Source organism: Desmodus rotundus, chromosome 5 (assembly GCF_022682495.2).
Source record: "Desmodus rotundus isolate HL8 chromosome 5, HLdesRot8A.1, whole genome shotgun sequence".
In the NCBI taxonomy this organism is placed as follows: domain Eukaryota; kingdom Metazoa; phylum Chordata; class Mammalia; order Chiroptera; family Phyllostomidae; genus Desmodus; species Desmodus rotundus.
This window is the reverse complement of record NC_071391.1, coordinates 155071126-155098402: the sequence shown is the minus strand read 5'-3', so window position 1 is coordinate 155098402 and position 27277 is coordinate 155071126. Positions and strand designations below refer to the sequence as shown.

Below are 27277 nucleotides of genomic sequence, written 5' to 3'. Positions count from 1 at the left end.
ATTTAGATATGGGGGGGAGAAGTAGGGGGGCAATAGATATTTCCAATGAAACTCAAAAGCAGATGGGGGAGGGGAAGGGAGGAGGAAGAAGTCAGGGAATTAAACACCAGATTTAGAGAGTTAGCAGATCTAGAAACTGGTGCTGAAATGAAAGTTCTGGCGTAAAGGAGGAGCCTTCCGTGGGGGCCGTCGCGGGCCTCCAGCCCTCCCACTAGGGTTGAAGTCAGGGTCTGTGTAGACAGCACGTGGAGACACAGAAGCGGTAGGACTAGGAAGTCAGTGCAGACTGCGCGAAAGGCTTGGGGGTGGAGGGTTGGTCAGTGCAGACACGCAAGGCTGGTGTGGCCAGAGCGGGGGCTGGCTAACGGGGAGAGGCCGCGCGCATTCAGGAGGGTCAGTGTGAACATGGAGTCCACCGAGGAGCGTGGGGTCGCCGCAGCCTAAAGAGGGTCAGTGGCCAGGATGGGCAGGACTAGCCGTGGGTCTTCAGAGACTTGGACAATTCCTGCTCCTTCCCGTGGCTGCAGTGTCAGAGGGAGGGCGGAAACTGAACGACGATTAGACTTTTCGTTCTCAAACTTTTCTGCCAGTTTCCTCAGGTGTTGGGAGCAGACGGAGAGCTCGCCTAAGTCCAGTCCCCCAGCCTGGACCGGCGGGGCGGGTGGCCGGGGCCCAGGCGCCCAGGCACGCGCCCTGCCTCTGCGGGCGCGGCCCCCGGGCCGGCGAGCCAGGAGCCACAGCAGGGGGGCGGGGGCGGCGGACCGACGCGGACACACCCGCCGGCGCTCAGCCCCGGCCGGGCGCGCGGCGGCCGGGGATCCCTGGGGCCCGGGTAGCAGCGCCCTGTGCCCGGCCGGGGGCGCCCCGCCTCCCCTACCCGCCACCCCCGCCCACTCGGGCGCCGGTGATTGGCTCCGCCCGCCCCTGGCTGCGAGCCGAAGCCCGCCTCCCTCTCAGCTAAAGCAGACGGTCCCCGAAGCGGAGCGAGCCAGAAGGGAGCATGGTCCCCGCGCCGCGGCCGCGCCAGCCTCCGCGCCGCCGCCGCTGTCCCCGCCGCCGCGGACCCAGCTGCAGCTCCGGCCCCGGCCCCGGCCCCGCAGCCCCCGCCAGCAGCCCCGGCGGCCGCCGAGCCTGAACGCAGCCCCCGCCCGGAGCCCGAGCCCAGCGCCCGGAGCTAGCCCAGCCCCGCGGCCGCCGCGGCTGCGGGGAGAGGGCGGGGGCGATGCTGCCGGAGCCGCCGCCGCCTCGGTGAGAGCCGCGCCGCGCCGCGCGTAGCCGCGCAGGCTGACAGGCGGAAGGACTGACTTCCCTCGCCGGGCATCCTCCCCGGGCTGCCGGGAGGCGGCGGCGGCGGCGGCGGAGGAGGAGGAGGAGGAGAGGGAGAAGGAAAGTGCAGGAACGCGAGGAGGTGGACCTGGATCCGTCTCTCCCGGCCAGGACCCCAGCGGCCCCAGCTCCCGTTCCCCGCCGGCGCCGTCTGCTATCCACCAGCCCTCCTGCGCCCACCCGCGATCCCCGGTTCTCGACGCGTTGGGCCGGGGCCGGAGCCGCGCGGCGGGAGGTAAGAGCTAAGCTAGAGCGCCACGGATGCGGCGCCGGGCACCCGGGGTCCTGGCCGCTGTGCGGGGCCGCGCAGGGCTTGGGAGCGGGGCCCGAGAACCCGGAACGCTGGGCTCGGCTTCCGCGGCGGCGACGGCGCAGGAGCCCCGGAGTCTGGACTCGCCAGGCTGCAGGAGCCCTTGCGCCTGCGCTGCTCCAGTGGGGGGAAAAAACAGGGGGAAAAAAACTTCCTGTTCCCGGGTGTGTGTGCACTGGGGCTGCCCCGGGCCAATGTCGCGGTGGTCGCGGATGCTGGAAGCGAGTGACCCCCGGCCCAGAGGCAGCCCCTTGGCTGGGCCCAGCAGCGCGCGTCGCTCTCCAGGCCACCTCCCCCGAGAGGCCCAGGGCCCGGGCCGGGCTAGGGGCCAGGAGGAGGCACCCGAGGGCTGGACCCTGGGGGCGGCCGCGCACCCTCCCTTTCGGGAAGATGCGCACCTCTGTGCGGTGAGAAGCAGGTTGGGGTTTCTGCCCCTTTCCGTCCGCAGACCCCGCAGTTGGGAACCGGGTCTCTTTACTCAATCTCAAGTAACTTTCGAGGTAGAGGAGCTTGAAAACCATCGGGAGGGGACCCCGCACAGACCTTGTGGCGACCCTCCTTCCCTTAACACCTTGTGGGTGCCACCGTGTCGGGGGCAAAGGAGAGCGTACGCGGATGGTGAGGATGTGGTGTCAGGTGGGGAGGGGTTGTTTATGTGCGGGATAGCGTGGACGCGGAGATGTGCAATGTGGGAGTGTGGATGCGCACCCCGACTGCCGCGGGGGGTGCGGGGTGGCCGAGGGCTCACGTCCGGGTCTCCCGGGCCTGGGGCTGGGCGAAGGTTGTCTGCAGTGGGTCGTAGCGCAGGTGAGGGCTTGGGTCATCCCCGACTCCGGGCCCCAAGGGAGGGGCGCACTCGCCTGGTGCCCGGAGAGCAGAACCGAGAGCCGTGATAGATCCGAGGCAGCTTGGGTCTGCACTGGCTGGGGAAGGCGGTGACTCGCTGCCAGCCTGCTGCCGCTGTCACGCAGGAGGGGAAGGGGGCAAAGCACGAGTCTTTGATGCCCGGGTTCGCCCCCTGAGAAGCCAGTCGTCATTCCTGGGCTCTGGAACCCAACGGTAGACGTGGTCAGTTGGCGGGTCCTCCCGCGGGTCCCCAGGGATGTGGATGGGTGAGGAGCCGCCGCCTCTGCCATCACTGCCGCTCTGCAAACGCTCTCCTCCCTCCCCACCGTGCTTGCGCCACAGCGCGCCCCGGGGCGAATCGTGGACGCAGGTATTTATGTAGCATTAGGCGAGACCTCGGCGCTGGAGGGACCGCACCGCGGAGGATGTGGAGCTGCGGCTGCCTGAGAAACTTCCACTTCGTCAGCTCAGGGACTTTCAGGCTCCAGCGCTGCAGGCTCCAGCCTCTTGTCAGCTGAGTTACGCTGGGATTTGGACTCCTCTTGCAGTGACAGGTCTGTCCTGTTTACAGCTGTCTTTACCCTAATTTCAGTCTCTTCAGAGTCGTCTGTCTCGTCACGACAGAGTCCTTCCCTTGCCCCGTGGGCTGATCTCTTACTCAGCCCTGGGAGGGCAGAGTTAAAGAATTATTTTGGTTTAGGACAAATGACAGCAGACTTCATTAGCACACGTCATTCCTGATGTTTAACCTTATAAACTATAAGGGCCGAAAATTATATTGGGGGCACGTAGAGCTAACTTTTTCACTCTTCGAGGGGTTGGTGGTGAATGGTTATACAGATTGCTCATCTCGAGACTGGTAAGAAATGCCTGATAACTCACCAGTGAATACTTCGCGGTATTCACCTGGCTGGCGTGGATGCATTTGAGTCAGTCATGTATTCTAGGTGCTTATAAAGGTACGGAGTTGTGTGCCGCTGATGAATATAGACGCTGACCCACCCATTAGTCTGAGTGTCCTTGATTTATCATCCTGCTGTAAATCAGGGAATTACTAGCACTTGCACCCTTAAACTCTCTGTGAATTTAATGGCATTTAAATTGGTTTATGGGGCTGCTGCTGCATTTAACCAATTCTAATAACTTTTCTGCACAAGCATCTAATAAACCATATTTGTCCATGATTAAGAAAAACATTTTCTTCTATGCCGTCTCTCCATCTCTAGCACAGTTAACAGAGATTTATAGGTCTCCAACTTTCATTTGCGAGCAACAATCCAAACGAAATACCTGGAGTTGTACTGAAATAAAATATCCTATGGTAGCCATGGTAACAAATAGATTAAGGGTTATTGGTTTTCATCTGTATGTGATGAGGGAAGGAATCTAGTGTTGTGTCTTTTTAATTATGTTTTTCTAATGAGTGGTGGTCATACTTCAAGTACTCAGTGTGGAAGATAAGCAAGACTGAGAATTCAGCTCCGTGAGAGGTGTACTGGAACAAAGACTACTAGGAGAGCCCCAGAGAATGACTTGTGCTAACTGCGGCTCCTCATAACCAGGAAGCAAATGGATGAAACCTTTCTTATGTTTCAAGGAGATGAGCATCGAGTCAGTTCCTTTAAGATGAAAAAAAAATGCATTTTGCTTTTAAGCTCTTAGTAAATGAACCTTTTAAATCCAGTGTCTGTTTTCTAGGAATAAACATGGGAGAAGTGTGGATGTTGGGGTGGATGGGTGTTGCGGTTGTTATCCACACCTGTCAGTCTCAGTGAGGCATATCATTAGTCTATTCAGATCTCGCCTATTTCAATATTCATGCATTTCCATGGTGATCCATTCCATCTTTGTTTACTTAGTCAACCTTATAAATCTTTGGCATCAATTTCAGTTGTGCCATCTTTTTTTCTTTCATTTATCAATTGATTTGGCTGCAAATCATTCTCGTTTAAAGCATTTCCTTTTTTCCCCTTCTAGTTCCCAAAAGTTTACACTATTCCTCATTACACACCGTTATAAAGGGGTTAAATTTTTTAATAGACCCAAATAGCACCTCTGATGCTAGTGTAGTTTTTTAGCATCTCATTTGATATGTGTGTGTGCATGGGTATTTTTGTTTTTCTTCCTGCAGGCTTACAGTAAAGCTGTCTTGCTTTATGGCCCGGAGACGTCAATCCAATCCAGCAGACTTGACTAAAGGTTTTCCTTCCTGCCTTCCTTCCTTCTTTCCTCCTTCCCTCCCCCTTTTTTTTTCCTACCCCATATGACTGAAGGATTTTTTCATGTGTGTTCTCAGTTACATCGGGCTCAGACAGATTTTAGGACTTTGTGTATTGGAATGGGCCTGTCTTCTATGATCTCTTCTCTTCCAGTAGTAGCTAAAAGCAGAAGGTTCTGGAGCATCAGAGGATTTCTCAAGTGCAGTATACATTTAGTCACAGCAGAGAGTGTCCCTAGGATCATAGTAACCTTGGAAGTTCACTGAACAGGCGGTTTTGCATAAAGCGAGTGACGATTTTGCTCACCGGCTTTCAACTCTGCGTTCTAATGATGTAGGCCCATGCTAATCACACCCTGTATACTTCAGAAATAGCAAGGCAGGCATTAGGACGCTGCTGACTTATTAGGATCAAGCGAAGTAATTGGAACACTTAAGTTCAAAGTCAGATGGAGAAATGGAATTATTACCAACCTTGTGATTCTATAATCAGTCAACTAAGTGTCTTCTCGGGTGTGAGGGGAGGAGGACACACTGTGAATGAGAAAATCCAGGCAACGGTTGTGGCGGCTGAGGATAAACCAAGGCAGAATTTATGTAGGATGACTGGAGAACACACACTCTCTTCACAGACAGAAAAAGCCCCAGAGACCCAAGTGTTTAGAACATGGAGGAATTTTGTAGTTTGTGCAGGAGATGTCATTTGTTCTTCCTCAGGAAATCAGGGGTCATCTAATATGAAAAAAAAATTTTCAGTAACCATCTTTGAAACCTTGCATTTGAAGAAATCTTACCAGGGAAATGGTCCTCATAATTCTGGTTAAGAGGCAAAAGTGTGTCCAAATTCTTTTTTCTTTTAAGATTTTTCAAAAATGTATCTTTACAGAGAAGGGAAGGGAGGGAGAAAGAGCGGGAGAGAAGCATCAATGCGTGAGAGAAACATTTATCAGCGGCCTCCCGTACACATCCCAACTGGGGACCAAACCCGCAACCCAGGCACATGCCCTGACCAGGAACCTAACCAGCGACCCAGCCCACTGAGCCACACCAGTCAGGGCATGTGTCAGAATATTTTATCTGCTCGTTGGATGGGAAATACTGAGATCAGGACGACTTGGAAAAGCAAAGTCTGTGGTTCTGCCTGTGACAGCTACATGCTGACTTTCCAAGTCCGAGGTCAGAAAGGTCTGAACTTTCTTCAAGAAAATCACTTGAACAGGGCGATTGAAGCTGCGAATTAAGAGGAGGCAAGTTGGAAGGGGCAGCACTGCTATTCATGAAATGAACTTGATTGTCTTGGGGCATCTCCACCGTTAGGGTGAGAAGGGGAAGATCTCTCCTTTTCCATCAGAGGATATCTGCATGAAATTCACATGGTTCAGAGACTCTTCCTCTGCAGCAGCAGAAATGGTCCAGGGCTGCTACCCTAGGGGGCCGGCTTTGGGCCAAGATGTCCACTCCCCAAACATTTAAAGGTTGTCATTGGCCCTACAAACGTCACTTTTTAGTAACTATTATACAGAGTTGAAATTTTTAAATCATTGGTTCTTCTAAGGATATATATACACATATGTGCAAACATATATTCCGTCACTTTTATTTCTTTGTTTAAATTACAGTTGAAAAACCCATATAAACAGAAAACTTACCATCTTTACCATTTTTAAGTACACAGTTCAGTAGTATTAATATTCACATTGTACGCGATAGATACCCAGCATTTTTCGTCATGCAAACTGAAACTCTCTGCCCATTAACCATCAGCTGCCCATTTCCCCTCCTCCAAGCCCCTGACAACCACCTTCCTACTTTCTGTTTTTAGAATTTGACTACTTTAGATGCCTCGTGTGAGTGGAATCTTACGGTATATTGCTGTGAACATGGGTGTGTAAATATCTCTTCCAGGCCCTGCTTTCAATTCTTTTAAATAGGTACCTGGAAGAGGGATGGCTTTATTCTACCACTTTCCACGCTCGCATATTACACTGATCCTCTGTTTAAGAAAGAGCCTTGGTGAAAATGCAGCTAACGGAACACAGATAAAGGATGCAGTCGATGTGACTGACATTTGTTCTTCCCTTTCTGTGTGTACATTTCCTCGTAAGTCTTTCCCATCGCTTACGCTGTGCTTTTAAAAGGGCTTGCTGGGGCCGCTGTGACCCTGCTGAGTGGGTAAAGACGTGGGGCTTAGTGTCAGAGTTGAAGTCCAATCTCAGGTGCCTGCCTGCTAGCTGTGTGACCTTGGAAAGATGGTTGATCTCAGGAAGCTTCTGTGTTTGTTTTTGTTTTTGTCTTACGAAAATGGAGGGAATAATCGTGGTGAGATAACCCTGGTGAAAGCTGCATCACAGTGTCTGAGCTGGAGAGAGGCTTTAGGAAGTGCTCCAGAAAGGAGAGCTTCGGGTGAAGTCGTAGTAACAGAAGAGGCCGCAGCAGCCCTGGAGGCCTCAGAAACCGGAGGCACCCATCCCGCTAAATTTGATCATAAGCGTTTTCATGGTGTGCCAGAGTGTGTGTATTGAATTCTTGGAGTCTGGTTATCAGTAATTATTCTGAGACACATAAGAGATTTGCATCACAATTGCAATAGTTAAAAATATCCTTGAGTGGATTTGATGTATGAACTTTTAATTCCATTTTCAGTATCATAATTTTAGAGTTGATGTGGATTTTAGAGGTCAGCTAATCCACCTATTATTCACTCACCAAACCTGTATCAATAATATAATAATAATAATAATAAGCCCCAATAATATAATAATAATAATAGCATCCAGTTATGGCTGCCCACTCTATTGTAGTACTTTACATATATTATCTCTAATCCTCACGTCAACACTGCGAGGCAGGGATAGGTAATCCACATTTTACACATGAAGATGAGCCTCAGAAAGGTAACCAACTGGCCCAAGGCCACACAGTCTAGCCACGTCGTACAGCCGGGTTTGAACCGGGGTCCGTCGGCTACTAGTCTGACTGCCTTGTCCTGTGTGTATGTGTGTGTGTGTGTTTCTGCTACTCCAGAGCGGGTCTCAGTGCATTGGCACCACTTCACGTTGCCCGTTATGTGCCAGATACTGCTGTGTCCGTGCCAGTGAATGTTTTAAATAATTCTCTTAGGGGGAAGGTAAGCCGAAATAAGAACATTTACCAGGTCTGACCAACATGCATCATGCCTTTGGATTTGCCCGCCTGCTTCCATGTACTTTGGTTCCTAGAAGGCTGATGAGAAAAACTTTCAGATGCTTGGAATCGCTTCTGTTTCCATCCTGAGCCAGTGTAATAAATAAGTAGCAAATTAAAGAGTAGAAGCAATGTAGAAAGGATTAAGGTTATATCCAGGGATGACTGAAGACTGATCTGGGCTTGTTCACTCCTGAATCCCCAGTGCCCGGCACAAACCTCTTTAGTAAAAATGTTTGCCTGGATAGGTTAATGTCCAGAGACAGTGTCGGGGAATAGACATCAAAGGCTATGTGTTGGATGTCCCCCCCCCCCTCCACGGCTATGTACTTATCTGTTCGTGGTTTTCCATTGTGTGGAATTTTAGATGCTGTATTTGGCCATACATATCTGTTAAAAATGCTTGTTGATGAATTCTAACTAATCTAAATGGAATCTTCTAGGATTTATGACTTGATACTTTGAAGACTAATTTTCTTGGAGCTTCTTCATCCCTGTGATAACTTGAATCTATTTGACACTTGAGAGTGGACCAAAGTCCGTCCTTCGTGTCATGCTTGCTTGCAAGGTGCTGTCCTGGCTCAGATTTTTAAATTTTTGGTATTTACAAAAGCATTGTTTTAAATAAAATGACACCCCAGAAATTATATGGATCACCATGGAAGGGCAAGAAACACTGTATTTGCCAACTTCAGTTTTGTATTTATTCTTTAGGGGTTTTCTTGTTTGTTTGTTTTTGTTTTGGAGAAGAGTAGAGAGTGTGAATAAAGGCTGGGGCAGACCTCACAAAGAGGTGTTTGCTCCCTGTTTCAACTCTTCCAGCCCTGATCCAGCCAAGTAGTGACTTCTTCAGCCTGGAACCCTCTGGAAGAAAGGCATGGTCACAGTGCCTGGGGTCAAACCTGTCACTAAGTGACGGCCCAGGGCATGCTGGGCGAGGGTTACACTGCAGAGGGGTAGCTGTCCCCCGGCTGGCAAGGGCCGTTCCTATGTGCTTGCCTGCCTGGGTCCACCACCTCCCCCTGCCCTCTTCCCAGGTTGTTTCTGCCTATGAAGGTAAAATCAGGTGTGAGGCTTCCTTTTTCCTTTTTTTTTAATGTAAAGCTATTTTACTATGTTTTTAAAATTGTTTTAAATATGTGCATTCATTTTAGAGAGAGAGGAAGGGAGAGAGAAAAATCATCAATGTGAGAGAGAAACATTGATTGCCTCCCATACACACCCCAACCGGGGATCAAACCTGCAACCCAGATATGTGCCCTGACCGGGAATCGAACCCCCAACCCTGTGGTGTCCAGGACAATGCTCCAACCAACTGAGCCACACTGGCAAGGGCAAGCTTTCCTTAATGCATGCACACAAACTCTCAGAAGCAGGGCAGATTGGGCGGGGGGTGGGCAAAGAGCACACTAGAGGACTCTCTGTCTTGGTCTTGTGGCTGTGGCTGCTGTGTGGTCTGTCTGGCCCACAACAGGATTGCTGTTCTCAGTGGGCTGTGAAGGGGGGTGCCTGCCCTGCCTTCCTGTGTATCCCCTGTGATCTCCCCGATACTGAGTGAGAGCCGCAGGGTCTGAGTTCAGGAACCCCATATCCACGTGGATCTTGTAGCCATTTTACTGCAATTCTGCACTGTTTTTGACCTCCTGAGATATGGGTGGGTTATTCTGCCCCTGAATTAGCCTGTTTGGTCGATGTGAAGAACTGTAAGACAACCATGCCCTGGTCCTGGCTTTCTGGACCAAAAGCAGGAGCCACTGCATTTGGGGAGTGAAAGCACCGCATTTGGAAGCCAGGTCGGTAAGACCCGGAGGCGGCCTGCGTTGTGTGTGTGTCTGCGTGTGCGCGGCCGATCTGGCTCACAGAGAGCCTGCTCTAAGAAGAGCGCTGTAATCTATTCGGTTCATGCTGTTCCAACCAGCTTTAATCATCACAACTTGAATATTATTCAAACTGTGAAAGGAACATATTTCTTGCTGAAGCCTAGGTGTGCCAAGTGGAAGTGCCAAAGCTTCTCAATTTACCAATCTATGACAACATGTTGGGAAGAAAAAAAAAAAAAGGAACACCTGGATCGCTTCATGTGAGGTGGGGAAGCTGCCTTTCTCCACAATCAAATGGCACTACAATTTTAAATTTCCTCCTTTCTACCCCAGAGGAGAAAAATGATTTTCACAGAAGCCATGCTTCATGGAAGTCACCACCTCTCTTGTGAATTAAAGGGACCTCTCCCCACTGGCCCCAGGTATCTGACAGGGTCCGCTCTGCACCCCTGCAGGAGAAGTCTGGCAGTGCTGGCCCATGGAGTTCCCTGGAGGGAGGGGATATGGATTGTGTGACCTGAAGGCACTGGTGACTGGGACATGAGGGAAACGTCCTGCGCAGCCCTAGAGAGACTAAGGGGAAGTTACTTGGGCTACTGCCCTCCTAGGATAAAGACACCCAACCTGTCTTCCTGTGACAGGCGCTCAGCCCTGGTTTCTGGATGACAACGCCTGCCTTGTCCCCATGCTCTGTCCCTCACATCCCTAGTGAGAAGAGCATTCCAGAGCTACCTCCCTGCTCAGGTGCCCACCTAGAAATATAAAACGTGTCTCCTAGAGTCTGCAGAAACTACAGAAAGCCATCTTGGTTGGTGAGGATTCTACGGGGAGGCTGGAGAGGAGGGTGGGCACTCACTGAACTGTGAAGTCACAATTCGAGAGCTGTCACCATCAGCTGCTTTTATTCCAGGGGTGTCTCCCAGGATGTCTGCTCTTCAGAAACACTTTTTGGTATCTGGGAGAGACACCTGGGCCAGATAGAGTTCCCTTGGCCTTAGGCAAAGAGGGAGGCCTGACTCTGTGCTCCTGTGCTCCACGTGACCAGTGAGCCACTGGCGTGGGGACCGGTGCAGGGTATGTGAGATAGACATTTAGGGACTGAGCATGGGACAGTGCGGGGTGCAAGACCTGGTTCTCAGTCCTGCACACAGTTACAATTAAAACATATTTGTGTACAACCCACCAACAGACAAACGGCCTGATTTAAAAATGGGCAAAGGACTTGAATGGACCTTTCTCCGAAGAAGATATGCCGATAACCAATGAGCACAGGAGAAGATGCTCAACGCCACACTAATCATTCAGGAAGTGCAAGTGAAAACCACAGCGAGACACCTCTTTGCCCCGTTAGGATGAGCATTGTAAAAACAAACAGAGTAACAACTGTTGGTGTGCATGTGGAGAATTGGGAGCCCTTATGCTGCTGTGGGAATGTCAAATGGTGTAACCCCTATAGAAAGTGGTACGGCAGTTCCTCCGAAAAATTAAATATACAATTACCGCATAAGTCAACAAAGCTCCTTCTGGGTGTGTACCCGAAAGAAGGGATAGCAGGGACTTCAATAGATGTTTATGCACCCATGTTGATAGCAGCAGTACTCACAACAGCCAAAATGTGGAAGTGACCCAAGTGTTCATCAGTAGGTGAGCGGGTAAATGAAACGTGCCATATACACACAATGAGGGCTATTCAGCCTAAAAGAGAAAGGGGATTCTGAAACATGCCACAACATGGATGAACATTAATGACATTATGCTAAGGGGAATAAGCCAGTCACAAAGAAGGAGAAATATCATAGGATTCCACATACAGGAGGTCCCCAGAGTCATCCAATTCATAAAGGCGCAGCAGGATGATGGTTGCCAGGGCTGGGGCGAGGCGTGGGGAGCTGCTGTTCCGGAGGTATGGAGGTTCGGTTGGGGACGATGGGAGGGAAGGTTCTGGAGATGGGCGGTGCTGATGGTTGCACAGTAAGGCAAACATATCTACTGCTGAACTGCACACTTAAATGGTTAAATGATATGTTTTAGGTTATATTTTTGTCACAGAAAGAAAGAAGGAAAGAAGGAAAGGAAAAAAGAAAGTGAAGAAAAGAAAGAAAAGGGGAAAAAAGAAAAGAAAGACTTCTAAACATATTCCAAACCAGTTCTAATTTTTTAAACAATTTTCTTAGGGGAAAGAAAAGGCATCAGCAACTCTTACTGAGCATGGACGGTGTACCTAGCCTTGTTCTGGACGTTGTTTGTTTGTTTATTTTATTAGCGTATAATCATTGAGACAATACAATAAAACCCACAGATCTTAAATGTTCAGTTTGCTGAGTTTTGACCATTGTGTATACCTGTGTAGCCACCCTCCAAAACAAAATATAACACATTTCCATCACCCCGGAAAGTGTCCTGTGACCCTCTCCTAGCAACCCCCGGCCCCTTTCTGATAGGTTAGCTTTGCCTGCTCTTGACTTTGGTCTACACCGAAACGCATGTGTGCGCTCTTCTGTGCCCAGACGGGTTCGCTCAGCACGCTGCGTCTACCATGCATCCGTGTTGACACGTGTCACAGTTGTTTGTTCTTTAGTGCTGAGTGATACTCCACAGCATGTTCCACACTTGGTGCGTCCCTTCTCCTGTGGGTGGGCGCCGGGTGGCACCGGGTGTTTGGAGACAGCCAGCAGTAAGGATGTTAGCTGGCCAACTGGGAGTGTCCCCGCAGGGTGGGGATGTCGTGGAAGTTCTCAGTGCTGGGCGTTGTCCTGCTTGGCTGGCTATACGCCCAGAGTTGAACAGTCCCCAGATAATGGCATTGTGGTGATTTACACTAAAAATATGACATCCGGTGGGCCAGACACATGTGCCGCTGCCGAACAGATTTCTCCCCTGAAGGCTCGTCCCATGGGAGGTGGTCTCTATCAGGAGGCTGCTCCTCGGTGGCTCTGCGCTGAGGACAGGAGGTTGCTGGATGGCCTTCAAGTCAACGTCTTTGAGCTGTGTCTGCACTGTCCCCTGCCCAGGTGGTCACCTGCAGAACTGACCGTATGCCTGTGGGGTAGGGGGTAGGGGCAGAGCACCCTCCCCCGGGGCAGGGCTAGGGTGGCCAGTCCCCAGGTCCGTCCCGTGTCCTCTGGTTTGGAGCCTCAGGGCTGGTTGACATGTTGTTTTTGTAGCCATGTTGGTGCCTTTGGCCTGAGACAGAAGCGTGAGCGCTAGTCTTTCTTTACGGTTACTTCGCGCGCTGTTGTGACCCGTCCTCCAGTGTAGTCTGATTCTGAGATCAGTGCCCCCATTTCATGTTCCTGGGCAGCGTCTCATGTCATGAAACAGGCCTCACGTTGAGAGCCATGACCTTCACAGCCAGTTAGATCTGGGCTCCATACCCTAGCAGGGCCACCTGGAAATGGCAAGACGTTAAGCAAGTCACTTCACCTCTTGGAACCTAGCGACAGGACACTAATGATAGCTTTCCTGTCCCATGTACTGCCTGGAACAGGCCTGTTCGGGGTCGGGAGTAGAAGGGTAATAATACCTGTCTTCCAGGAACTCGGACAAAATCCGTCAGTCTGAAAGCTGAATTCAGTTGCTCCCCCTATTTCCACATTGCTGGGTAGTGCCTCTTCATATGACATAGATAACAGAAGTGGAGACTACGTATATGACACCCCAGAACATCACTGCCCTCGGGGAGCAGTGGAGCCTGACCAAGGTGGGTGGTGGCATTGGGAAGCCCCATGGATCGAGGAGAATTTGGAGGACCCCCAAGGGCGCGTGGATGTGTGGTGGTCTCCCTCCGTCTATTCAGCAGCATCACTCTGTACCCCTGGCCCCCTTCCCAAGTCCATCAGCTCACAAGTTCAATACAGCTAACAATCTGCTCTCCCCTGTGAGAGGTCATTGGAAGGCCTAGCTTGGGTTTGCACAGTGATTTCTAAAAGATGTGTTACTCTGAATTCACCTCTAAGAGACATCTGTGGCACAGCTCAGGGGCATGCATGAGCCTCATGACCATGGCTCGTGGGAAGGAGGAATGGAATGGAGTGTGGACTCCCTCTGATGAGACTTGCCTGCCCATGGTGGGCATGGGGAGCCACGTCCCTGACATGACCAGAGAGTAGGAAGAGCGCGTTGTTGACAGAGGGACTGTCAGCTGGCTCCAAGGAGCCACACTCTGGCCAGGCTGAGGCCACCCTTCATTCCCCTCCCCCTTTTCTTCTCCAGAAGGCTCACACATCTCTCTGTCCAGTTCAGATCCTGCCTGTCCTTCACAGCTTCCTCCAGGAAGAGCCCCACCTGTGGGGATTACTGGATTCAGGTTCTCCACGTGACTGCTTCATAGGATCCCTGACCACATGCTCCTGGGGGAATGAACCTCCTCACCTTTGGTTTGTATTCCTTTAACGACTTTCCTCTAAGGGCTGGGCCAGTGCCGGGCCCATGTCCCAGTGTGAACAAGCAAGGCCTGGAAAAGGGGAATGCCACCTCAGGCTTGCCAGGCAGAGGCAGAGCTGGGCCTGGAACCGCAAATCCTAGAACATGGGAAGAGCATCACGAGCCATGCGAGGAGGGGCAGGAGCTAGGGCTGCGGGCGAAGGATCCACTCGTGTGATCCTGGGTGCTGTTTCAAGCTGTTCTGGGTGGAGAAGTGAGAACCCTGTGGAGTTTTCTCTCTGTGTGCTGCTTGTTGTCAAGTGGAAGCAGGGATGATTTCCTAAAATGTGTGACTAGATGGGAGACCCCTTCACCAGGATGTGAAGAAACTGTGCATCCAAATCTGAGCCACATAAAAATGGGTCTCTGCTCCATTTTCCTGCATACCACACACAGATCTTTCCAGGAGAGTAACCTGTGCTCACCTGAAGTCCTTGGCCCCGGGGGTCTTCCGTGAGAGCCCAGCCAGTATTAGGCTCCCAGGTTTTCCCTATGTCCACCACCCCCATCCTCTTTCTTTCCCTCACCCCCACCTTCAGGTTCCTGTTTCCCCTCCGCGGAGTAGTGCACTGTGCATGCTGGCTCATCTGGGGAAAGCCTGTCCTTGGGGCACCAGTGTGACAGTGCCCGGGGGGTTGGCAAGGAAGGTGGCAGGAACACCTTTCCTGGCTTTTCTCCTGATCAGAAAACCGCAAGAAAAATATACCAAACACGTCTTCAGAGACTGAGAGCAAAATTTCTAAAGTGACTTACTTTATCATGAGTTTGCTTATTTGAGAGGATGGTTTTTAAGAAGGAAACTTAGTGAATTAAAAGAAATTAGGGATATATTTACTATAATGTCAAGTATATGTAAACAAAAAAATAAAAAACTGAAAATGTGTCATGATGTTATCAGTAGTCATCTTTCTGCTTTTAAATTCTGCAGATTTTAAAAAATAATCAGCCAATTTTTCATAATGGGAAAAATAAAAACTTGTTTAATAAGGTGAAGAAATTTAACTAGAATAAGATTAATTTTTGCCACCTGCAATAAGTGTATATTTTGTGCCCACAAAAATCTGATGAAAACATAAAAAGGACAGACCATAATGTGGAAGACATTTTCAAACAACCAGTTTTTAAAAGGGAGAAAAGAACAAAATAGTTTCATATAATTCTGTATCAAATATCCCCCACTGTGACTCTCAGACTCACCTTAAAGGAACAATTCTCTCAGGGTCTCTTTCATCCTGGGGATCCTGCAGGATCCAAGATTGGGGGGCTGGGGAGCTCTCTTCTTAAAGGTAGCTAAGCTAAAGCAGCCTTGAAAGGCAGCCTTGGTGAATGTAGTGGCAGCTTCTCAAATAACTGTGCCCCCAAGTGGTCGCTTGGACCTGTAAATTATAATATTGGATTGGCCAAAAAGTCCCTTTAGTTTTTTCTGTAAAATAAATGACACACTTTTCATTTTTACCAGTAACTTTATTGATTTAGATATTTTGAGTATGTCAGCTGTATCCTGCATGGTATAATGTTGATTATTCTCAATGTCTCGATTTGATCGTTATCAACTTCAACTTGTCTACCTAACTGTGGAGCATCATCCGGCAAGAAATCTCCAGCACGAAACTTTGCAAACCACTTTTTGACATGTTCAATCAGTCACAGCACCTTCTCCACACATGAACAGATTTGGGGGGGTTTCAGTTGCATTTTTTCCTTTCTTGCAATCATAAAGCATAATATGCCGAAAATGTGGCATATTTTCTCCCATCTTCAATATTAAAATGGCTATACAAAAACTCACCAATTTCGGTAAGTTTTTTTTTTTTAATGCACGCTGATATGACAGCTGTCACAATACAACCTCACAAAATTGTTTCAAAGTTAGAGACAACTAAGCACTACTACAGACACCTTAAGGAAAGAAAGAAACAAACGAACTTTTTGGCCAACCCAGCAGAAAGGTTGCAATTAACCAGGTCCTGGAACGCATGGTGACTTTTTTTATCATCACCCAGAATCAGTTCCAGTTCAACAATGAGGAAGACCACACCAGACACAAAGGAGTGAGACAGGAAGGAAAGAAAGAAACCCAAATTGCCCAGCGCATGCATCTGTGCATGTGTGTGTGTGTGTGTGTGTGTGTGTGTGTGTGTTTCCAGGGGCAAAGGGGCCAGCCAGAAGGGGTGTGGACGGCTGTGAGCAGAGCTCTCCCAAGATTCTGGGGACTTCGCTTCTCTTTCTCAGGGGCGCCCGCCCGTGCCTTTGCCGGCCTGTTTCTCTGCCGCAGTGGTTCTATGGGCGCCTCCTTGGTAGTCTGCCAGAGGCTATAAGTGCAGAGAGAATTGTGTTTTAATAGAAGGCTTTACCTCTGGTACAGATTTAAATGGAGGAAGAAACTTTCTGTTCCTCTGCCACAGCGAAATGCATTTTGCTTCTTGTGAAATGCTGGTGATTACAAGCTCATCTTACATAATTTTATTGTTTTCAATTGCTGCCTGTCAATCTCAGGTGATGGTTTCTTGGGAGCAGAGAGGAGGCAGATTCTGGGAATGATAAAAAAAAAAAAAAGTCACCCAGTCATTAGCAAATCATACAGAAGTTTAGGAAGGAGAGTAATTATCCTTGTGTTGTGCTGTTTAAGATAATCAGAACTTGCATTGCTAAGTGAGACACGCAGAAGCGAATTGAATACTGTTTAATGGCCTTTGAGAAAATGTACTTGCACTTGAACAAAGGGTTGATGTTCTAAATTTTTTTTTAAAAAAATCTTTAAACCTAACGAAGGAATGCTCTTGAATAACCACATTTTTGGAAACCGCTGACACTGCCGAGGTGGTCCACTGTCACGCCCACAAGAGGGCATTTTCTCATCAACTACTGTAGAAACGATTTGTTTTCTGCAGAGAAGCGGTGAGGCCTGGGGGAAGGAGAGTGTTAATCGGAGCAGGGGACGGAGAGCTGCTTGCGATTGAGTTGTGTGTACGTTTCCCTTCACGTCCTGCGGGTGCGCCAGCCAGGGCTGGTGCCGGGAAGCGTGCGCGCTGCCTTCGCTGTTTTTAATGTCTTCTTCCCAGAGTGTCTGGGCACCGAAGGAAACCTTTACGAGAGGGTTTTGTTGTTGTTTTGTTGTTGTTGTTCCAGACACAAGATACCATGTGCTGGTATGTAGTGTATGCAGCTAGAATTCATGCCTAGGACTGATATTACCCAGCAGTGACTTCCGTACGAAACTTGATCTGCTAACATTTTAAGAGTCTGGCCCCAATCCTCCAGGACAAAGAGCCCTGCACCTTCCCCAGCTCTGAGTTCCTTCCTTTATTTATTTAACAAAGATTTATTTGGCACCTGCAATGCTGTGTCGACCTCAAGCCAGGCTAAGTCGCTACCCTCATGGAACCTACACTCCCCGTGGAGAAACTTAATGTAAAAAAAGGCAACAAATAATTACTGGAGTGTGATCTCAATGATTATTACATACAGGCTATGTGGGCAAAGGGAGGCGGTGACTCTTGGATTGGGCAGTTAGGAATACTTGTGTGAATAACAAATAGGCTAGCTTTATTTAATCAGCACGAATCTATTTAGGTTACAAATGTAATAAGTCCTTAAGCCTCTGTTCTTTTCTTGAAAATGTTAGTTGCAATGTTTATGATCTTATGGGCTATGAAACACAATGAAAATGGGGGCAGCAACGTGGAGTCGCCTTTTATTGGTTTGTTAAATAACATTTAAAAATTACCACCTACTCTTCACCCATCATTTCAAAAGAACACCAAATATTTCAACCCCAAAGAATAGGAAGGATGTAATCACAGAATATTGGACAGTTGAATAAATGTAATACTTGGGGAAATTCCTGCATACTGTTCGAGTTTTCTCATTTTCCATGAACTTTGAGAACTTCACCGTGGGCTCGTCCACACTTTCCCCAACCATGAGGACCAAGGCACCAGTTCCACAAACCTGCCCAGCTCACAGCCTGGTGTACAAGACACAAGAGCAGAGAGCAGCGTACTACCCTCCCTGGGGGTTCTAGGATGCTTGCAGGGGAGTTCACCTAAGAGCTATGGTGGCCTTAGAGACCCATGTGACATTTTCCAAAGCCAGGATTCAAACCTCCACTTTGAAGACATGTTTTGAAAGGTCAGAGCAGTATGGGCTGGGCAATTCAAGGAGGGCTTCATGGAGGAGGTGTGCCTTCAACTTGGCCTTCAAGGATAAATAGGTATAAAGAAGAGGGGCAAGGATTATAAGGGGCAACATGATCAATTTTTTAAATTAATGTGGGGCTTTTTTTGCTAATAAAAGCTATACCCATCTATTATGTAATGTTTTCAGGCATAACAATGTAATAATCTCTAAAAACCTATTGTCTAGAGGTGGATATTGTTAACATTTTATCATCTTCGAGTGTTCCTTTTGTGTTGAATTTTTGTAATAGCTGGGGCCGTGTTGCATGTGACCTTTTGCATCTCTGTTTTTTAACTTTAGACCACTTTCCCATGTCACTGAAAATAACTCCTAAACGTCACTTCTTAACGCCCGCAGCCCATCACGCCTGCACTCTGCTTTCTCAGCCCCCCCGTAGGTGCCGTTTTGTCCAGCTCTCCCACGCTGGTGGGTATTCTCCTGTACTGTTCTGGGTCATAATTTTGGTGTCCGATGGATCTGACGAAACCCAGCTCTGGGGGGGGCACCAGGCCCCCTGCGCTACCCCTCGGGCCTCACCTCTGACCTGGCACATGGACATCGCAGCACCAACCAGAGAAGTGGTTGTGAGGGTTACCTGAGAGGATGTTTTGGGTAGAGTTCTAGAAATAGAATTACCAAGGTTTGATACTTTAAAAATTATATAACTTTCCAGTTATAAGAGTAATGTTCTTTGTGGAAATTTTTAACAAAAAGGAAAATCATACCTAATTTTATCACTAAAAGATAAAAACAATGAACATTTTAGAATCTATTATTTGTCACTTTTAGCAGAATTGGGGTTGTACTATCTCCCTCTCCCTCCCTCCCTCCCTCTCTCTCTCTCTCTCTCTCTCTCTCTCTCTCTGTCATATGTATATATCATTTATCTCCTGCTTTTTTTCCCTCTTAAGTTTGTGTTGATTTTCCATTGTCATTATGCATTTAGAAACATCATCTTAAAAAGCTGTATTTCATTATATTCCGTTATATTAATGTGCCATATTTAATTTAACTAACTTCCTATCATTGGATACTTAGGTAATTCAGTGACTTGCTGTTATAAATAACATCACAATCAGATATTGTGGAGCATAAATATCTGCAGGCATTCTGGATTATTCCTAGACCTGGCATTACCAAATCGGAGGTAGGAACACACTGAAAACATTGATCTGTATCGACACATCGCCCCCAGAAAGCCTGTGCTATTTGCTCTCCCATAAATAGCGCACGAACACCCATATTACCCCACTCTTACCTATTATACGTTTTTAAAATACCGTAGTCTGTTGGGTACATGAGTGATGGCACCTCGCGGTCTCAGTTTGCCCTCCCTTGATTACCAGTGGGCTGGAGCATTCTTTTCTGTTTATTGACATTCCTGTCCTTTGCCTGTTCTTCTATTTATATTCATCTTTTTCTTATTGATTTGTGCGAGCTCTTTATGCATAAGAGGATATTAACCTTTTGGTGTAATGTTAGAAATATTTCCCCCAGTTTGTCATTTGTCTTTTACATTCGTTTATGGTTTCTTGGTTGTACAGAAGCCTTTAATTTGCTATTTATCAGCCTTTTTCACTCTGATGTTTCCTATTGTTTATGCTTAGAAAACCCCTCCTATCCTGGCTTTCACTGTCCTTTACATTTTCTTCTACTTGCTTGATGATTTCATTTTATAGATTCAACTTCTTACCCAGTTCTAAGTTACCTCTCTTCGTTATAAGAAGTAAGATTGGAATTTAACTTTTTTCTTAATAGTTAAGTAGTTCTTCCAGTTCTGTTTATGGAATGATCTTTCTTTCCCCCTGACTCCCCCATACACGAAGTTGTCGTATAAGCTAAGGCGTTTTCCCCTCTGACCTAGTGCTACACTGCCTGAGTATAATTGTATTATGTTCTAAAAGCTGGGACTACACATCACCTTCACTTTTATTAGTTTCCAAAATGTCTTTAGCTACTATCTCTGACTTAGCTCATAGCCCAGAGGATCTTTGGAATCTTTGGCCCAGCAAACAAAAGAATCTTTTGTTGACTTTTTTTACATGATACTCATATGAAGCAAATTGTACTTATAAATCAGAGTATAAAGAATTGACATCCTGACCATAATATTGAGACTTCTCATTCAAAAGCACGCTATTCCTCTCTCTCTCTCTCTCTCTTTGTTTATTTAAGTTTACTTGCATTATCTCTCTGTAAATCTTTGTGGTTTTTTTCATATGAGCTCTGCACTATTCTTAGAAACTTCATTCCTCAATGCTACATATAGATAGAGATCTCTCTGCCTAATTGTATTTTCTAATGAGTTATTACCGACCAATAAGAAAGCTGATAATTTTCGATGTCATGTATTTGTACCTTGCCAGGTTATGGAACTTACTTACGCACAGAATTATCTTAAGGCTTTTAAAACATGGTCATCATTTTACCAAAAGGGCGTGTGCCCAGCCAGTAGCATCTGGGAAAGCCTGTATTACCATGTTTAAGAATCTTCTTTAACTTGGAGGAAAATAGCGTCTCCTGGTATCTTCCATACCATTTCAGTGGCATTTCCCCGCTCAGCCTGCGTCCTGGCAGCACAACGCATTTGGGGCGGGCAGTCTCAGGGAGAAGTACTTGCCTGTCGGCCTCGCCCAAAGCGATGCTGATAGCCATGGTGGCTCTGATGCGTCAACAGGTGCAGCTCTGAAACAGGAGTTTGAGGTTCACAGCCTGGCCTTATGGGGAGGGTGGGAGAGACTAGTCATAAAGAAGAATTTAGGAGCTGGCGCTGGACATATGTCCCAGCCTGTTTGGAGAGAGCCTGCTGTTCCTGCTGTTGGGTTTCATTTCCCCCAGATGTGCGCTCCCAGCCAGACAAACTTGAATGTGAAGAACTGGTCAGAAGCCACCTGCCCCATTGTGGAGCCCTGAAGGACACTCAGTATGTCCATTCACCGCACACAGACCACCCCAAAAAGAAGAGATGGGCTGGCCAGAAAGACAACCGTAATACCCAGGCACTGTGTTCCCAGCAGCTATCCCGAGCGTACATTATTGCACTGCCGGCTTCTCCAAATTAGGGCCTTGTCTCAGTTTGGGGGAAGGGAAGGATTTCTCCTACCCTGATTCCGCCTAACATATGGCCGGGGGCGGGCGTGGAGTCTCCCCTCGTCCCCACTCGGAAGGCTTGTGAACGCACCGATGGTGCGCGTTCCCTCTGTTAGACAATTCCACTTTTACCCCTTGGTTTTTATGCCAGTTTGGGAAAGTAGTTTTTCTCCCACTTGAAAATCTTCCTCAGAGAGAATATGTTGCCATCAGCAAGTCCTGTGAAGCCAGACAGTAAGGCGAGGCACCGTCCCTCCATGAAACCCAAACCTGTGATTCCTCAGTCCCTTCTGCAGGCCCGGCAGTGTGCTCGGCAGAGATCTTCATGGGAGCAAAGCCATGCTGGTCCTTTCCCTCAGTGAGCTTAGAGTCTAGTGGAGGAGACAGATGAGATGTGCATCAGCGTTCAGACAGAAGGCACACTGTGCTGTTACAGGGAGCCTGGCCTCAGCTTGGGTTCCAGGCGAAGGGATGATGATCCAGCTATAAAGGAATGGCTGACCCCAGGGTGTAAAGGGAGGGGATCGTGCCTCGCAGGCAGAGGAGACAAGTGTACTGTAGCCCTGAGAGGGACGAGCAGGGCATGTTCAAGGAAAGCGAAGACGGTCAGGGAGGCTGGAGCCCGGAAAGCAAGGCGGAGTGTGGTCCAGGAGGAGACTGGAGAGCTAGGCGGACAGAGGCCACGCATCTTGCTGGCCACAGATGGAGCCTCTGTCTTTATTTCAAGAGCACTGACTGATTTTGATGGTTAAGCAGGGAAATAGTGTTCGTGAAAAGATGGTGCCGGCTGCCATGGGAGGCCCTACTGAAGAATATTGAGGAAGAACGTGGGCTTCGGTGGGTGAGGGTTGCTGGGGTGTGGGCGGCCGAGAGGTGGCAGCGCAGATGGAGAGAAGTGAGAAAGTCTGAGACACACAGAGGGGGGATTGGCAGGCCTCGGTGGTGGGCTGTACGTGGGAAGTGCAGGAGAGGGACGTCTGGTGCGAGGAACCACGTGTCCAAGGTGGTATCCGTGGTGGCGCTGGGAACACTGGGGGGGCCAGGTGTGTTGGAGAAGATTGGGTCTTGTTTAGGACCAGGTGTGAGGGCTCCTGAGACGTGGCAGTGGTGTCAGGCAGGCAGTTAGAGGGGAGGCTGTGGCTCTCGCCCAGAGGAGGGATCAGGGCCAGACGTGCACGTTTTGAGGGTTCATCCACATGAGACTCAGGAAGAAGAGTCTTCGCAGTAAGGGACAGGCTGTGAGGCCAGCCAGCGGCCATGGCCCTCCTGGGCTCTCTGGCTGCATCTTTCTGCTCTGATGCCCCAGCTTCCCGAGGCGGTGCTTTCTTTCCCGGGTATGGAGATTTCCTGGGGACCCTCCACCATGTGCCGGCGGAGTCAACACACAGGTAATAAAAGGGGCACAAACACAGGGAAACCACACTTCTCAACGGTCCCCTCTAATAAACTTTTGCTGCCCCCCCCAAGGCTCCTAGGTCCCACCCTGCAGGGTGAGGCTCTGAGTAACAAGATGGAACCAGGGCCTCTCCTGCCCCCTCCCTCCTCTGTCCAAAGCTTTCCCTTCCTCCTGGTCCCTCGTTTCTGAAGGAAATTGTGACAAATGCTGAGACAGAACGCTGTCCAAAACCTCCTTTGAGGCCAGGCTAGGGAGGGTCCCACTGAGCAGAGTCGGGGAAGGACTAGGCTGAGGGGAATATGTGACGTAGCAGAGGGCAGGGGCGGGGCAGTGAGGGTATGTGGGGCAGGGGAAACGGAGGGGCAAGAGGAGTTATTTGTGAAATGTGAGGTGGTTTCCATGATTGGGGGACATTGTGTGTGCGTTGGGAAGGGGTGAGTGGGTGTGAGAGAGAGAGAGAGAGAGAGACTGGGGCGCATGGGTGTGGGTGAGAGGGGTAGACACAGCGCGATGGGGCATGATGTCTAAGCTGCCGAGGTGGGCAGCATGCAGACGACACAGGACCTCGAGAAGACCGTTGTGAGGTCAGCCGGGCTTGCCTTTGTCGTTTGTGCCAGAAGACTTTTCTCAGCCTCTTCCATTCCTGCTGTCAGGAGATGAGACGAGACAAAAATACCCTTATTCTTCTTGCATCGGGAAATGAAAGCCTGGACTGAAATCTTAACAGATCCTGCTGCCTCCTCCACTTCCCAGATGTGGAAATGGCAGCTCCCAGCATCAGCAGCGTTGAGCGATTTGTTCTGAGAGTCCTTGGGGCGGAACTGAGAGAGTTAAATTTCTTATCTGAGTCACCTAGGCCCCATGCACAGGCCCGGTCTAATAACTAATTACCTCCTGGAAGCACCAAAATTAGTCGTGATGTTTTCCAGCTCATGTTCGCATTGGAATGGCCTTTAGTTCCCTTTAGGCGTGTCTTACTTAGGAAGTGTCATCAGGCCCTGACCTGAGGCAGCTGGGGCTGGGTTTCCTCCAGCCCCCTGGACAGATTCGAAGGCTGGGGTGCTACAGAGCTGTGGAGCAGCCAGCTTGCACCTGTGTCTGCCCAGCGCTTGTTAGTAGTTGAGGGATTTCAGAGAAGGAGCATAAGCCAATCCGTGCTGTGGCTCTGAATTCAGGTCCCAAGCTGTGTTTACGATTCCTGGACCAGGCCCTCATCAGCTCTTTATTGAACACTCAGCCCTGTTAGTTGGTAGCACTGGGGGCAGAGGAAGCAGAGTGGGGATAAGGCAGGTGGGGTCGCTTTGCCCACCCGTGGAAGGCAGTGCTTGAGCTGGAGTGGTAGACATAAATAGTGCCCCCTAGACTGAGTCTCCCTGCAAGGCTGGGAAGAGGCTCTGGGACATGACCATCACTGTCTTTAGGGAGAGGGGGACTGGGACCCCCTAGGTCTGGGGACAGTGCTGTACAATCAGAGAGAATGGACCAGAAGCATCTTGGAAGGTCTCCTGAGCACCTGGCCCTGGACAAAAAAAGAGTTTCAGAGGTTCTTTCAGGAGATAATCATCCTGTGGTTGGTAGAGGGAGAAGGTGGTGGGCACCCAGCTTGGACCACCGTGTGAGCAACGGCCCAGGTGTCTTCTGCTCAGGGGTCAGAGACGAGGCTACAGAACTCCTCTGCCAGGTCCGACGAGGCTGCCCAGGGTCTGCGTGATACTCCGGAGATTACTTATCTCCTTCCCAAGGAGCTCGCAGCTCAAGTGCCCTTGCACAAATGGGAAAATGGCAGGTCTGGGGCCTGTCGAGGGGGGTGGCCGGTTCAGGCTGGTTCAGGCATCCTTCTCCCTCTGCTTCTGACTGTTTGACTGTTTCCAAGTCATCTTTAATGTTGTAAACCACTGCTTGTCACTTTGCCAAATTCCCGTGCTCTTACTTAAGTGTGATTCACGCACTGGATGTTTTTGACATTTGAAGATTACTTGGTTCTTTGGGTAATTTTCTTCTTTGCCTTCAAGAAAATGCCTGCAGTTCTCTATTTCATTTGGGGAAAGGTGAGGCCTGCGATGTATGCAATGCACTCGCTGAACCAGGGGGTGCTGGGCCTGGTGACCTTGTGAGACATGGCTGAGCTATAAGCCTTTGCTCCTAAAGGATCAAGGCATCTCCTCAACTCCGTGTTAGGGATCCTTTGTAAGTAATGATAAGTCATCTTCAGAACCACATTGGCATTGAGCTGGTTCTTTGAGGCCATCTCTGTGTAGAAGCCAACCATGGGGCCAGCCTATGGTGGGGGGGTGCACTTGGGAGGTAGCTGCCCTAACAATGCCCACGTGCTGTGTGATCCTTTTTCTCTGTGGCAAAGGGTCACTCCAGACCCACGGGCCTGGTTGTCACGACATTGTTCTTTCCACTGCATTACTGCGGACAGGTGAGTTAGGATTTCATGTACTTATCCACTCTCTAAGATTCACCTCCGACTCCCCTTCGCCCACCCACCGAACCACCCCTTCCCCAGTGCAGACACTGAGCTAACACCCCTGAAGGAGACAGGAGCAAGAATGACCTGGTCCGCAGCCGGAAGGAAACCTGGAAGCGAAAAACCACAGATTCTTGTCCTGCTCCTTCTTAAATGTTGGTCCCCTTTCCTGTTAGCACCCTATTTAAACAGCCCATCACTCTCCACCCAAACTTAGTGCTCCACACTTGGCCTTCAAAGCCTGTGGTTTGTCCCTGGCCAGCCTCCCTTCCTGCCAGTGGTTTCCCTCCCTTCCTCAGGGGCCTGAGGGGAGGACTGGGTGCCTTCCCACAGGGTAAATGGCATCAGGCAAAAACAGAGGCCGTCTTTGGTAAACAGCCAGGTAATTTCTTGGCAGATGATCTGAGGAGAGACTGCTGCAAACCTCACACCTGAGCCCCTCAGCCCTCCCAGGTATGGTGGTCCCCGGACGGAGTCCATGCCAGTAGGCACTGGACAAAAGGACTCTTAAAGACAGGATAAAGGATTAGGGATAATTTCATTCCAAAAGAAAGAGGCTGAATTGTCTTTGGAGGATGCTCCTGTGGAGCACAGAGCTGAGCTGTTCTGCTCACCGGCAGAGAAAAGACCAAGAGGGTCTCAAAGAAGCAAGTTTCCAGTTAGCCCCTCACTAGGCGGCCAGACAGGGCATGCGGGCAGATGTGCTGGTGCCGAGAGTGCTGTGGGAGAAAGAGGAAGCTCAGCCCCCTCTTTGAAAGAAAACCTTAAAAAGCAAGGAATTAACAGAGACATTAAGACTGCAAGATCGTGGGAGCAGGAGAGACCTCCAAGGGCTGGGGAAGTGGGTTGCAGGAGGGCTGAAAGGACACGCAGAACTTAGAAAGGCAGAAAACAAGGGCTGTGACTGGTGTGGCTCAGTTGGTTGGTCATCGGGACCACAAAGAGAAGGGTCACCCGTTTGATTCCCACTCAGAGCACGTGCCTGGGTTATGGGTTCGGTCCCCAGTCAGGGCACATGCACGAGGCAACTGATCGATGGTTCTCTCTCATATCTACATTTCCTTCTCTTTCTCTCTCCCTTACCCTCTCTAAAAATACATTAATAAAATACTTTTTTTAAAGCAGAAACAAAGGGTGAGGCATGGATGGCAGTGAGAATCAAGGGGGGAAGAGGGAGTATGATGACCACATCCTGTAGACTACAGCACAGAGTTCCCGGAGGGAGAGCAGCAGGGCAGTGGGGCTGGAGAGGTTGGTTCTAACCTTTACCCTTGGGCCATGGGGACCCACCAGTGATGCTTCCACAGGGGAGTGACCCATTATGGGGCTCCTGGTCCTTGAGGGTGGGGAAGCAGAATAGCTGTCCCCAACTCCAGTCCACAGGTCCCCCCCCTGCCCATCACAGACTGGCCTGCAGTGAAAGGAGAAAATTATAGACACTGTGTAGTGAATTTTTTTTAATAGAAATAAATTCTTTTCATTTAAAGTGCTATCCTATCAGTCAAGATTCTAAGTAGCAAGCAGCAGAAACCAATTCTGGCTAATTGAAGCAGAAAAGGAATTTATTAAAAGGATATTAAGCAGCCCAGAATCTCTAAGAGGGTGGAGAACCAGGTTCAGAGGCCACACAGCCAGGAATGACAGCCACCAGTGCCCAGATCTGACCCAGCAAGGACCCCACTGCTGCCCTGCAGGGTCAGACCTTGGGCTTGTCCCACCACCAACAGCTCCAAACAACAGGGCTGCAGCTGGGCTCCTGCTGGGCTCCTGCTGGGCTCCTGCTGCCCCAGCTTCACTTCTTTGAGTCACTGGCTTCCATTCAAATATGTGGGTTTTAGAGTCTGATTGTAGAAGCAAGGGAGGGGAGTGTGTTTGCCCAAGTCTGATTGGTGGAGCACAGGAGGTAAGTATGTTTGCCAGAGTCTGACTGGTGGAGCACAGGAGGTAAGTGTGCTTGCCGGAGTCTGATTGGTGGAGCATGGGAGGGAAGTGTGTTTGCCCAATTCTGATTGGT

The 27277-nt window shown here is 49.5% G+C and overlaps 1 protein-coding gene across 4 annotated transcripts in view; it reads left to right on the top strand.

The window, feature by feature from the left end:
- The first annotated feature begins 979 nt into the window (after positions 1-979).
- Positions 980-27277, top strand: part of KLHL29 (kelch like family member 29) — a 284614-nt gene continuing 258316 nt past the window's right edge. For all 4 annotated transcript variants that reach the window (XM_053925110.1, XM_024552500.3, XM_053925109.1 and 1 more), the window contains exon 1: positions 980-1561. The gene's annotated coding sequence lies outside the window, so the exon portion shown is untranslated. The remainder of the gene's footprint in view (positions 1562-27277) is intronic.